Source organism: Physeter macrocephalus, chromosome 14, assembly GCF_002837175.3.
Source record: "Physeter macrocephalus isolate SW-GA chromosome 14, ASM283717v5, whole genome shotgun sequence".
Classification (NCBI taxonomy): domain Eukaryota; kingdom Metazoa; phylum Chordata; class Mammalia; order Artiodactyla; family Physeteridae; genus Physeter; species Physeter macrocephalus.
The window spans coordinates 27,116,063-27,128,239 of record NC_041227.1 but is presented as its reverse complement, the minus strand read 5'-3'; the positions used below and the strand labels follow the sequence as shown (position 1 = coordinate 27,128,239).

At 43.3% G+C, this 12,177-nt stretch overlaps 1 protein-coding gene across 1 annotated transcript in view; it reads right to left on the bottom strand.

The window, feature by feature from the left end:
• TMC2 (transmembrane channel like 2) overlaps nucleotides 1–11,664 on the bottom strand; it is an 89,361-nt gene extending 77,697 nt beyond the window's left edge. Inside the window, exons 1-2 of the mRNA XM_007127154.3 lie at nucleotides 11,637–11,664; nucleotides 11,022–11,069 (exon numbers count right to left, since the gene is read on the bottom strand). The gene's annotated coding sequence lies outside the window, so the exon portion shown is untranslated. The remainder of the gene's footprint in view (nucleotides 1–11,021; nucleotides 11,070–11,636) is intronic.
• Nucleotides 11,665–12,177: the final 513 nt, after the last annotated feature.

The following is a 12,177-nucleotide window of genomic DNA, read 5'->3' as shown; positions in this document are numbered from 1 at the left end:
GGGACGTCAATGTGGGGAGGAACTGAGCCCTCCTGCCATTGACCAGCATCATCTTGCCAACAGCCATGTGACTGGAGCAGATCCTCCAGCCCTAGCCAAGCCTTCAGATGAGACTGCAGCCCCAGCCACCATCTCACCCACTCCCTCTTGAGAGATCAGGAGTCAGAACCACATCGCTAACCATTCTCAGATTTCTAACCCACAGAAACTGTATGAGATGATAAATAGTTATTGCTGCTTAAAAAAAAATTTAACATGCCAAAGCCCTATATACCAGTAATGAGAAAATTGGAATTGATTAAAAACAAAACATCATTTACATTAGTACCAAAAAATGAAATGCTTAGGTATAAATCTAACAAACTATGTAAGGTCTATATGAGGAAAACTACAAAACTCTGATGAAAGAAGTCAAATATCTGAATAAATGGAGAGCTATTTTATGTTCATGGATAAGAAGCCTCAATATTACTGAGATGTCAGCTCTTCCCAATTTCATCAATAGATTCAACACAGTCCCAATCAAAATCTCAATGAGTCATTTTGTGAATTTTGATAAATTTATTCTAAAGTTTATATGGAATAGCAAAAGATCCAGAATAGCCAACATAAGAGAAGAAAAAGGTTGAAGGACTGACACTACCCAACTTCAAGACTTACTATAAAGCTACAGTAACAAGGCAGTGTGATATCAGTGAAAGTACAGACAAATAGATCAATGGACCAGAATAGAGAGCCCAGGAATAGACTCACACAAATATAGCCAACTGATCTTTGACAAAGGAGGAAAGACAATTCACCAAATGGTACTGGAACAACTGAACATCACATCATATGTCAAGAAAAAAAAATCTAGACTCAGACCTTATACCTTTCACAAAAATAAACTTAAAATGAATCATAGATCTAAATACAAAATGCAAAACTATAAAACTCCCAGTAGATAATATAAGAGAAAATCTAAGTGATCTTGGGTTTTGAAAAGACTTTTTAGATAAAACAGCTAAAGCATGATCTGTGAAAGAAAAATTTGATAAGTTGGACTTTATTAAAATTTAAAAGTTCTGCTCTGCAAAAGACAGTTAAGAAGAAAATGAAAATACAAGCCATGTGCTGGAAGAAAATATTTGTAAAACACATATTCAACAAAGAATTTGTACACAAATATACAAAGAACTATTAAAACTCAACAGTAAGAAAAACTCAATAAAAAAAGTGGACAAAATACCTGAACAGATACTTAACCAAAGAAAATATACAGATGGGAGATAAGCATATGAAAAAATGTTATCACATGTCATCAGGGAACTGCGAATTAAAACAAGAATATACTACTACACAGCTACCAGAATGACTAAAATTCAGTAGACTAACAGCACCAATTGCTGGTGAGGATGTAGAACAGCCACAACTATCATTTATTTCTAATAGGAATACAAAATGGTACAGCCACTTTGGAAGACAGTTTGGCAGTTTCTTAAAATGCTCAACGTAGGTTTACCCTATGATGCAGCAATTGTACTCCTAGATGTTTACCCAAATGAATTGAAAACTTAGGTCTACACAAAAACTTAGGTCCACACAAAAACCTAAAAATGTTTATATCAGCTTTATTTATATTTGCCAAAAATTGGAAGCAATCAAGATGTCCTTCAATGGGTGACTGAATAAACAAACTGTGATACACACAGACAGTGGAATATTACTCAGTGTTAAAATGAAATGAGCTATCAAGCCATGAAAAAACGTGGCGGAACTGAGACCTCCCTGGCGGTCCAGTGGTTAAGACTCCACGCTTCCACTCCAGGGGGCGTGGGTTTGATCCCTGGTGGGGGATTTGTCCCGCATGCCAGGCAGACGGCCAAAAAAAAAAACAAAAAAAAAACCATGGGGGAACCTTCAATTCATATTCCTAACTGAAAGAAGACAGTTTGAAAAGGCTACATACTGTATGATTGCAACCATATGACATTCTGGAAAAGGCAAAACTATGGCAACAATAAAAGATCAGTGGTTGCCAGGAGGGCAGGGGAAAGGGGAGGGACATTTTTAAGGCACATTATTCTGTATGATACTGTAATGGTGGATTTGTTAAAACCCATAGATTTTTTTATACTTCAATTTTTAAAAAAGGAAAAAAACCCATAGAATGTATCAACACAAGGAGTGAACCCTAACGTAAACTGTAGACTTTAGTTAATAATAATGCATCAATATTGGTTCATTAATTGTAACAAATATAGCACACTAATGCAAGATGTTAATAATAGGGAAAGCTGGGGTGAGAGGAGGAAAGAAGATTATATATGGGAAATCTGTATATTCTGTGCAATTTTCCTGTAAATCTAAAATTATTCTAAAAGATAAAATCTATTAAAAAATGAAATCATTGATCAATGAGATGCTCCAAGGGACATCTCAAGGAGAAGTTTCTCTAAAGATTAAAGGAGCTCATTTGATTGGTTTATAAGATATCAATGTGTTTATATAAATTACATATTCAAAAAAATCGTAGAAATTTGGTAAAAATTTGGCAAATGAACTAGTTTATTATGTCTGGTTTAATAAAAAGAAACATGCCTTCTTTGATTTTTCAGCATTAAATACAACACAAGATCATACTTTTATTCTACATAGGTATCCTAAACTTATATAGGTTCATTGATTAAATATGCTAGCGATACTTCTACTTAAAGTTTAAGATTATGAAATACATAAATCTGTGCTTAATTAAATTGATTCATCATTCTGAACATTTGATTTCAATAGTATTTATGGTTTTTGTTTGTTTGTTTTTGCGGTACGCGGGCCTCTCAGTGTTGTGGCCTCTCCCATTGCAGAGCACAGGCTCCGGACGCGCAGGCTCAGCGGCCATGGCTCACCGGCCTAGCCGCTCCGCGGCATGTGGGATCTTCCCGGACCGGGGCACGAACCCGTGTCCCCTGCATCGGCAGGCGGGCTCTCAACCACAGCGCCACCAGGGAAGCCCAGTATATAAGTTTTATAGTATTCCAGCTGAAAGATTAATTTCCAAGATTTATAGGTATCTTGAAACTTTGGACTGATACTAAATTGAGTTAATGGTATTCATTGGATGCCTAGATCATTTCTAAGTAAGATGAAATTCTGAAACATTGATTACTAAGCAAGATTTTAAGTTTGTATCCTTTTGCTTCTTTTTAAAAAATATGCTACCTAGAAGTAATATCTTTGTGTCTGTAAATGAACATGTACATTTCTGTCCCTTTGAAAAATGTGTGGGTTGTGTTTGTTTGCAGAAAGTTGTGTTATGTGTACTCATGAGTTCTGCTAGTCTAAAATGCTGATGTGTGACAGCTGACAATTATCCATCTTCCCAGCTTATTCTGTGAGATAGAAGTTCTTTCAGTTAAGGGTTATAATTCAGTGAGTCTCTACTATGAATAGTCTTGACAGAAAGGCACAACTTTGTATGCAAAGTAAAAAATGTGTTTTTGTTAAGGGAAAAGGAATAGGTTTGTCCTAAAATGAAATGACAGGCTGTTGCAGAGTGAATGGAGCATGGTGAAGGACAAAACCTGAATGGATATAGAAAATAGCAGAAGGTTCATGGAAAGGGAATTTTACTGGCCTTGGATTATAGATGGGTAAATAATGAGTCTGAGAAGCTATGAAACCTGTTAAAATCCTAACAAAATCTGCTCAGTTTTGATGGGCTTGTTTCTGTTTATTTTTATAGTTTACTGTTAGTTGCCTTCATTTACAATGTAAAGCACCCCCGTCCTTTATCTGCCTATATAGCAAAGATTCTGAGTCTTCCCACAATAATTTTTTGTGTTTTGTGTTGGCTTTATTATGGCTTTGATTATTTAGGAAAACAAAGCTTCCTCACTTATGAAGGGCTAAGGTTCTTGGTAGGTGATCATGTTACCCTCTAAGTATATTTTTTAAAGTTTTTTTGTCACTTTCAGATGAGTAGTCAAATATTGTTTCCAAGGCATCCATGATCCTATCTTGTGTTCAAACCTGAAAGCTTTTTTTTTTTTTGGCCGTGCTGCATGGCTTCCCGGATCTCAGTTCCCTAACCAGGGATTGAACCAGGGCCACTGCAGTGAAAACACCAAGTCCTAACCACTGGATCACCAGGGAACTCCCATCAAATCTGAAAAATTTTGATTTCATTTTTGTTTCTAAGATTGACTCCTAAGTGTAAAATGAAGTAAAATAACTTTCAGAATATCTTTTGTATCTAAAACTTTCTTTGTGATTTCCTAGAGGGCCCTGGGAAGTCACAAAGATTTGTTTTTCCATCTCTTAAAAAAGAAAGGTTCCAGAAGCAGTTAGGGTTATTTGATATGTTACTGTTGGAGTTTCATGGGAAGTGGTGTCAAATCAGAAGAGATGCTTAGCCTTTTCTAGGTTAAACTGGTATAGGTCAAATGTTAAATATTTCAGCAATTGTATGCTCTAGCTGCTCCTAGAGATTTTTCAATGCCTTTGCTGCCAAGATTGGTTTCTATTTATCAGAGTCCTGATGATGATTTTCTCATGTTAGGCAGCACTATAATTATCAGTCATAATTTAGTTATCATTTAAAATGTTTATTTGATAACAATCTTTTAAAATTTGAATCTAGCATTTTTAAGGCCAGTGCTGTTCAACTGGGGATGAACATCAAACTTACCTATGGAGTTTTATTAACATACGCATACTTAGGACCTACTCCAGATCTACCGAATCTCTTTACTTGATATAGTCTTGATATATTTTTCTTACATGCTTGGTATATTTTGGTATATTATGTATATGTCTTTTTAAAATTGTTTTATACCTCAAGATATCTTTATCTGTTTAACTATCTTTATAAATCTGATATAATGTTCATTGTCTATAAAGACATGCTTAATTATTATAGACATTCTGTTCAAAACTTTTAGATTGCCTTAATTGTGTTTGTTTTGTGTGCTACAGAAACAACTAAATTTCCTTGTCAATTTCATTACTGCTATGAAATATTTCACTTTTGACAGTTATCAGTAATAAGTTAACCACAGCCATTTTAAGTCCCTGTTACCTACAGATACTATTTGTTTTACCCCAAAGCTTCCTTGAAACCTCAGCTGTAGGCCAGAGTTTTTGTCTTCATCAAAGGACTGTCTCAGAACCCTGACTGGAAGGACTCTGTCAGGTACTGTTAACAACTAGCAAAGCAGTGAAATGCTTAAGCAGGTTGATTCTTGAATTCATGTCCTTCAACTAAAGAGACATAAACCATCCTCAAATTACTGGAAGATTGTCCCTACTGGTGACCTCAGGCTGAGGGTTCTTAGGAGCCACCCTGAAGCAGACAGCCTTTGGATATATACAGCTGAGCCCAAGATCCACAGAACAAGACCACAGATTGCTACTTTATGATCTGTATTCCTCTGTTTTCTATTCTTTTACCTATCTTCTATCCTCTCACTCACTTAAGGCTACTTTTAACTGTGTTACTTATAATCCCTGTTTCTAATATTGCTGTTTGCATCCTTAATCACTCCTTGGAATGACTCTAATTCCCAGCTGCAATTCACCCATGAACTGGCAAAAAGGAGCCTTGGGAGCCAACCAGCTTCCCTTGGTCCCAGTTCCTTGTAAGAAATCAGTTGGCCAAAACCAGGTCACTGGGTGTCCCTCAATGACTGGTATTGAATCTGGCACAGAAGCCTGCTAGCTACTACCCACAAATTGGACAGGAACTTATTATGTTGGTATACTAATACCGACTCTCAAGATTGCCTTTGACATTACCCAGGCTCCATTTTGGCCCATTGGTTTGTCCTCTAGGAAAAAGAGATCAGCAGATAGTTTCATTGAAAAAGGAGAAAAACTGGCCCTGATTCCAGAACTGAAACCCTAACTACTCTAGGGGAATTCTGGATTTCTTTCTTCTCTCCTCAGGACTCTTCATTTCATACTTTACAAGAGGCCCAGATAGTAGGGTGAACCTTATGATTGAGAGAAAAAAGCAGTAGGACTCAGGCAATGCCACTAAGGCTGTAGAATTTATCTCCTTAGAGGTTCAGAACAGAGCTGCTTTAGATATAATATTGACCTCTCAAGGGTAATATGAGTTGTTTCAGGGAAAGAATGTTGTACTCACATTCCTGCAGACCTCTCAGAGATCTTTAACATTGCTAAAAAGATCCAGGTAGTAAATGAAGATATCATAAAACTGGATAATATGTCTAATGACCCCATATGTAGTTCTGTGAACACCTCAGATTGGGCATGAGATCTGTTTTCTTGTTCAGTCTGGGCACTCTTGGCTCCTGGCTGAAAAGTGGGCTATATATGACTCTGGTCATAATCCTCTTAGTATTTGTCTGCATTCCGTGTTCATATGTGTGATCTCCAGAGTTTTGAATTCTATTACACAGCTGCTGTGCATCAAATGATCCAACAAAGGGTCATCCATCAAAAAGAACTGGAAAACCTGATACACAGGTTGAAAGGACCACCAGCAGAAACAACTTTTCAGCAGACAATTGACATGCAATTATGACACCTCAAACAGCAGTGAAGATCTGAATTGATACCCTCAGATATTTGATGGTCAGTCTGTCAGCTCAGGATGAAGAATGACCACAAAGACAAACTGAGAACTGAAGCCATTTCCCCACATTCAGCCTGGACATGGAGAAGCCCAATTACACCTTAGTGTCTATATGAAGATGATGTTGTGCTATGCCTCTGTCTTCATTAGCATGACTTTATTTTTCCAGGAATCCCTGACCAGCAAATGGCTTGATTGCTCATTACAGAATTTTCCCAAAGACCCATCAGCTCTGCAGTGGAAAGCATAACAGACTTTAATTTGCTCCCTAAGATTTTTTTCAATGCTTTGCTTCAAAATCCTGGCCTTGCTGTTTATTGTGGATTGTTATATTGTGATTCTTACCCAATCCTAATCAAGCCGTCACTTTGAAAGTCCTATCCTAAATCAAACTTTCATTTCTTTTTTTTTCTTTCTTTTTTTTTTTTTTTTTTTTTTGCGGTACGCGGGCCTCTCACCGTTGCGGCCTCTCCCGTTGAGGAGCACAGGCTCCAGACGTGCAGGCTCAGCGGCCATGGCTCACGGGCCCAGACACTCCGCGGCATGTGAGATCCTCCCGGACCGGGGCACGAACCCTTGTCCCCTGAATCGGCAGGCGGACTCTCAACCACTGCACCACCAGGGAAGCCCAAACTTTCATTTCTTAATAAATTCTGACTTACCTTCCCCTCTCTGAGATATTGTCAAGACTTTGCTTGCTGTAAGCAATAAATCGGCTTTGTCTTATCAACAGACTGTGTTGGTGATATTTAGGGAGCCAGATCTTGACAATAACTTAGATAAACGTATTTTTTTTAAAAGAAGGAATGAAAGGTGGACTAAAGAAAAAAAGATCTTGGAACTACAGAGGGAGAGTGATGAATTATGGTTGGGATGGTTGGAAATGCTTCACCAAGAACTGATGTTTCCTCTGAGTCTTAAAGGATGAACATGAGTTTGGCAAGAGAAGAAAGGGGTGGAGATAGAGAGCGGTAGTGGTGGTAGTGAGGTGGGGGGATTCTGGGCAAAGGAAACGGGGGCTTGAAGGGCTCCAGTGAAAATGCCAAGAGGTCTGGGGCATGGGTGACCAGGGCAGAGTCGAGTCTCGGGTATGGTTGGTGCTGGGGCAGGGAGCATGGAGAGAGGAAGTTGCCCAGAGAGCAATGCATACCCTTGGGGAGCAGCGGGAAATCTGGAGGGAGAGAGTGTAATACTGGAGCATCGACCAGATGTGATCTGCATCAAAGGATGATGCTAGCAGCATTGAAGAGGCTGTTGAGGGTGGGGACAGTGGTTCCCAGTCACTGTGGGGCAGACCCTATGAGCATGTTTGCTGTGGTTGCTTCACTTGTTGTGAAGGCAAGAAGAGGCATCAAACAAGGGTCTGACTCCACCATTAACAATCTCCATGTCTTTGGGACTTGGTTTCCAATTGCTGCGATGACTGCAGGGTCTGATGAGACACCTGGTGTAAGTACACTGAAAAGTACTGAGTGCTAGTTACAGACTCAAAGACAGGTGATTGCATGTGTGGCAGGGTAGGTTTTCTTCACCCACTCCTACCCTAACGTCTTCTCCACCTCACTTGCTATGGGAAGAGGGTTTTGGTAAGACAATGTAACAACAAATTATTTAAGTGTGATAATAACTCATCCAGGTTAGGAATCTGTTCAGTATCAGCCATGAAAGATGGGTTTGTCCTACAGATGCTCTTTCCCATAGTCTGAAAGGCTTTGGCCAGAAACAAATCTACTTCCTCCAAAGACATGGGAGCAAGTGTGAAAAAGTATGTGCCACCACAGCTGTGATCCCAGGGAGGAGCTATAGAACTGAGCTAGGCTCTCAGAGAGGGCAGAGGAACAGAGAGGGTGGGCAAGGAATTAAGGAGAAGGGTCTCATGGTCATCAAAGAGCAGTTCCATATTGCTTGACAAGGTTGAGTGAGAGGGCTTCCCTGGTGGCGCAGTGGTTGAGAATCTGCCTGCCAATGCAGGGGACACGGGTTCGAGCCCTGGTCTGGGAAGGTCCCACATGCCGCGGAGCAACTAGGCCCGTGAGCCACAGCTACTGAGCCTGCGCATCTGGAGCTTGTGCTCCGCAACAAGGGAGGCCACGACAGTGAGAGGCCCGCGCACTGCAGTGAAGAGTGGCCCCCACTCACCGCAACTAGAGAAAGCCCTCGCATAGAAACTAAGACCCAACACAGCCAAAAATAAAAAAATAAAAAAATAAAAAATACAATTAAAAAAAAAAAAAGACTGAGTGAGAAAGTCAATATACGTTTGTATCCTCTTCTGAACTGTGTATCCTCAGTCAGATAAGAAACAGTTTTCTCTTTGGTAATGAACCGTACCAGGCATTCTTCCAAGCACTGTAGATGTAACTTGGTGGTTCGCATATTTTCTCCAAGCTGTAATTCCTGTTGTAATCTCATTTCCCAACTGAATGGAATTCACGTGGAATGTGGAAAGCAAGCCAGAATTTGCCTTTCAATCTTCCCCAACCACTTTTACACAGAAAGCAAGCTGCTTTTTTAGTTTTTCTTTCATAGTCAGTTTTCAATAGACTCCACGTAATGCATAATTTAGGAGCTAGGAAGGCAGCTGTCACATTAGGAAGACTTCCAAGCCCCGAATACACTCGTTTACACTTAACAGGCTTCCTCACGTTTATGCACCTGACTCAAGTCAGAAAATTCAGAGCGAAAAATAGGCTGAAAGGAAAATAGAGAAGCCGGAAGACACAGTGGGTCTGGCTCACCCTCCAACTCTTAACAGTTAAGTATGTTCACCAAATGATACAAGAGGAGGGAGAATTCTGATCCTCCTTTTCAACTAATGGAATAAAAAACTGTAATTATTTTGAGAAACAAACTTTGTATTCTCAGACATTGTTTTCCTTCTTGTAGAACATAAGCTGAAGGTATAGGATTTAGGTCCCTCAGAGGTGACTCCACAGGAGATTTAAAATGGAAATCTTTATGTAATTGTGTTCCAGTTCATTTAACGGATTCCCATTATTGAACTTCACTGCCTCCCTTGACCATTTGGGTCCCTGAAGTTAAAATTTTGACTCACTTCCTCTTTTCTATGCAGAAGGGAAGATAGCAAGGGGTGGGGGAGGGGTGTGTATGTGGCATATTTCAGTAGAAAAAGGTTTGTGTTTTAGGCAAAATAACTTTCCATTTCAGTCCTGCTCAAGGACCATTCGCCCACAGGTGACCCCCACAAGGCCCACCCCTTCAGGGATGGCGGAGGGGGAGCCAGGATGGGTGCAGATGGGACAGCAACTGGAAGACAGCAGGGAAATGGAATGTGGAGGACCAGACCCGAGCATCCTACACACAGTGTCACCAAGGGAGCTGACCCTCCTGGAGGACAGGTCCTCGTCCAGCCCCACTGAGCACCGTGCACTTTCTCACACTCACTCCCAAGACTCTGGAGAGATGTGAGGACTGGATGTGGAGGCAGGTGGGGTGGGGAGGAGGGACAGTGGCCATGGGGCAGCTCTGGGGATAGGAAGGAGTGTTGAGATGCCAGTGGTGCCTCCATGGCTCCTCCCGCGTGCCCAAGAGTCCAGGCTCCTCTGCACATCTCGCTCTTGGGTGCCCCCCCCAACCCCCGCATCACGGGGCTGCTTCACCAAGGGCTTAGGACCCTGGCAGTGGGGGAGCAGTAGGTGCAAGAGGAAGGGCCGGGCAGAGGAGGCAGATGGGGGTGGATCCTGGGGCCAGCTCCTCCATGTACCGTGTGCCAGCATGGGGTCAGGACAAGTCCTTCTCAGAATGAGGTAAGAGGATCTCTCCCAGCACCCCCACCCCCACCAAGAAGTCCGTCACCTCCTGAGATTCTGTTTCCTCACCTATAAGCAGGGCCCTGCCTGGGATGCGAGGAGGAGAGAAGGGCACCATAACCACATGTCTCCTGACCTGAAGTGCAGGATGCCTGACCCATTCATGTGGCTCCTGCCCTCCTGGCAGTGGACAGTCTTCCCCCGTTACTTCCGCTGGCTCTTCAGCTCCTTGTGGAGCAGGTCGCCCCCTCCATGTAAAGCCTTCACTGGCTCACAGAGGAGCTGTGTCTGCTTTCCCGATGGGAAGGTGACCCACCACTGCTGGTATTTTGTGGAGGGTAAGGGTGTGCCCTCTGGAGTCAGGTGGCCTGGGTGTGAGCTCTGGCTCCACCTCCTAACAGCTGCCTGGAACGGAGGCCCGGCTTCCCAGGCTGGTGAATGTTCACTCCTCCCTGAGGCTCAGCTCAGTGTCACTAACTCTGGGCCTCTCCCTTGACTCCTGTGGCTGAGGGCAGGCCCTTTCTGACCAGAACTCAGCCTCCTCCCCAGTTAAACTATCTGCATTGGGAGGGCTCCTTACGGTGAAAGGGAGGGAGGGAGGGAAGCAGGAGAATGGAAGAGAAGGCTGGTGGGTGGCTGGGCCTTGGGGCTCCCCAGGACACCTCACCCCATCTCACCTGTGCCAGGAGAGCTGCTCTTCGCCCGCCCCCTCGTGCCACCTCGTCCTGTAAAAGATGCAACAGGGATGACCCACTGACCTCTGGAAAGTCCCCTTCCCTGCACTGCCCCGTCTCACTGTGGGGACCCTCAGAGGGTTTACAGCACCTCAGAGGGAACCAGGGTCCAGCTATTTAACTCAACAAGCTCCAGAGTTCCCAGTCCTGACATTTCTTTGACACCCTGGAAAGTCATGAGGTCAGAACATCTCCGCAAGCCCAGACACACAGATAGAGAAATCTGTGGAAGGGATTGCTAAGGAAAGGTGACTCTAACCAAGACAGGGGCGGCTGAAAGAGCCCCGCAGGCTCTGATGGCTTCTGCTGCTCAGTGTTAACTCAGGCACAGGACAGGTCGTTTTTCATCCCTCCAACAGCCCTGCAACGGGGCCATGGCTGCCTTCATTTCATAGATGAGGCAGGGAGAGCTTGGATAACCAGACTGAGGTTGCTCAGCCAGCAAGTGGCAGGCCCTGCATTCAAACCTGTGTCCCTGCACCTCGAAGGCGCTGTCAGCTTCCCCATCCCCTGCTGCCCAGGAAACCTGGGAGTGGGCAGAGATGAGGATAAACTCACCTTCCTCCCCAAGGCCCTTGAGCTGGCAGCTCATGGTCTGCAGGGCTCGCTTGGCCCCCAGGCTGGCTCACAAGGCTCGCTCATCCACGCACACCTTCGGCCCAGGGTGTTTTGAGGCCCTCATGGTGGCCGGCCTCCTTTCCTGGCAGCCAATGCTCCTTGGCTTGTTTGAATTGAATGTGGAGGTGGGTGAAGTTTGGGAGAGAGGCAGGGCAGGAGGCGGTGAGTTCCCAGCCCTTCAATCCAGCTGCACACTCCTCCACTCAGGTTTCCCGGCAAAGGGGCGGTGTGGCCTCACGTTTCAGGCATCACTTACACACGGAGGGGCCCTGGAGGGGCCAGAAGCTGCTGGCTCATGTCCCGGCAATGATGCCACTTGCACTCCAGCCAGGGGAGGTGTGAGGATCATCCCAGGGTTCTTTCCTTCTATCTTGAGTCCCTGGTTGGGACAGGCACCAGGGAAATTCTAGGATGTTTGTGAAAGTTATCATCAGGGCTTCTATTTAAAATGCAGATCCCCAGGGCTACCACTGGGCATTCA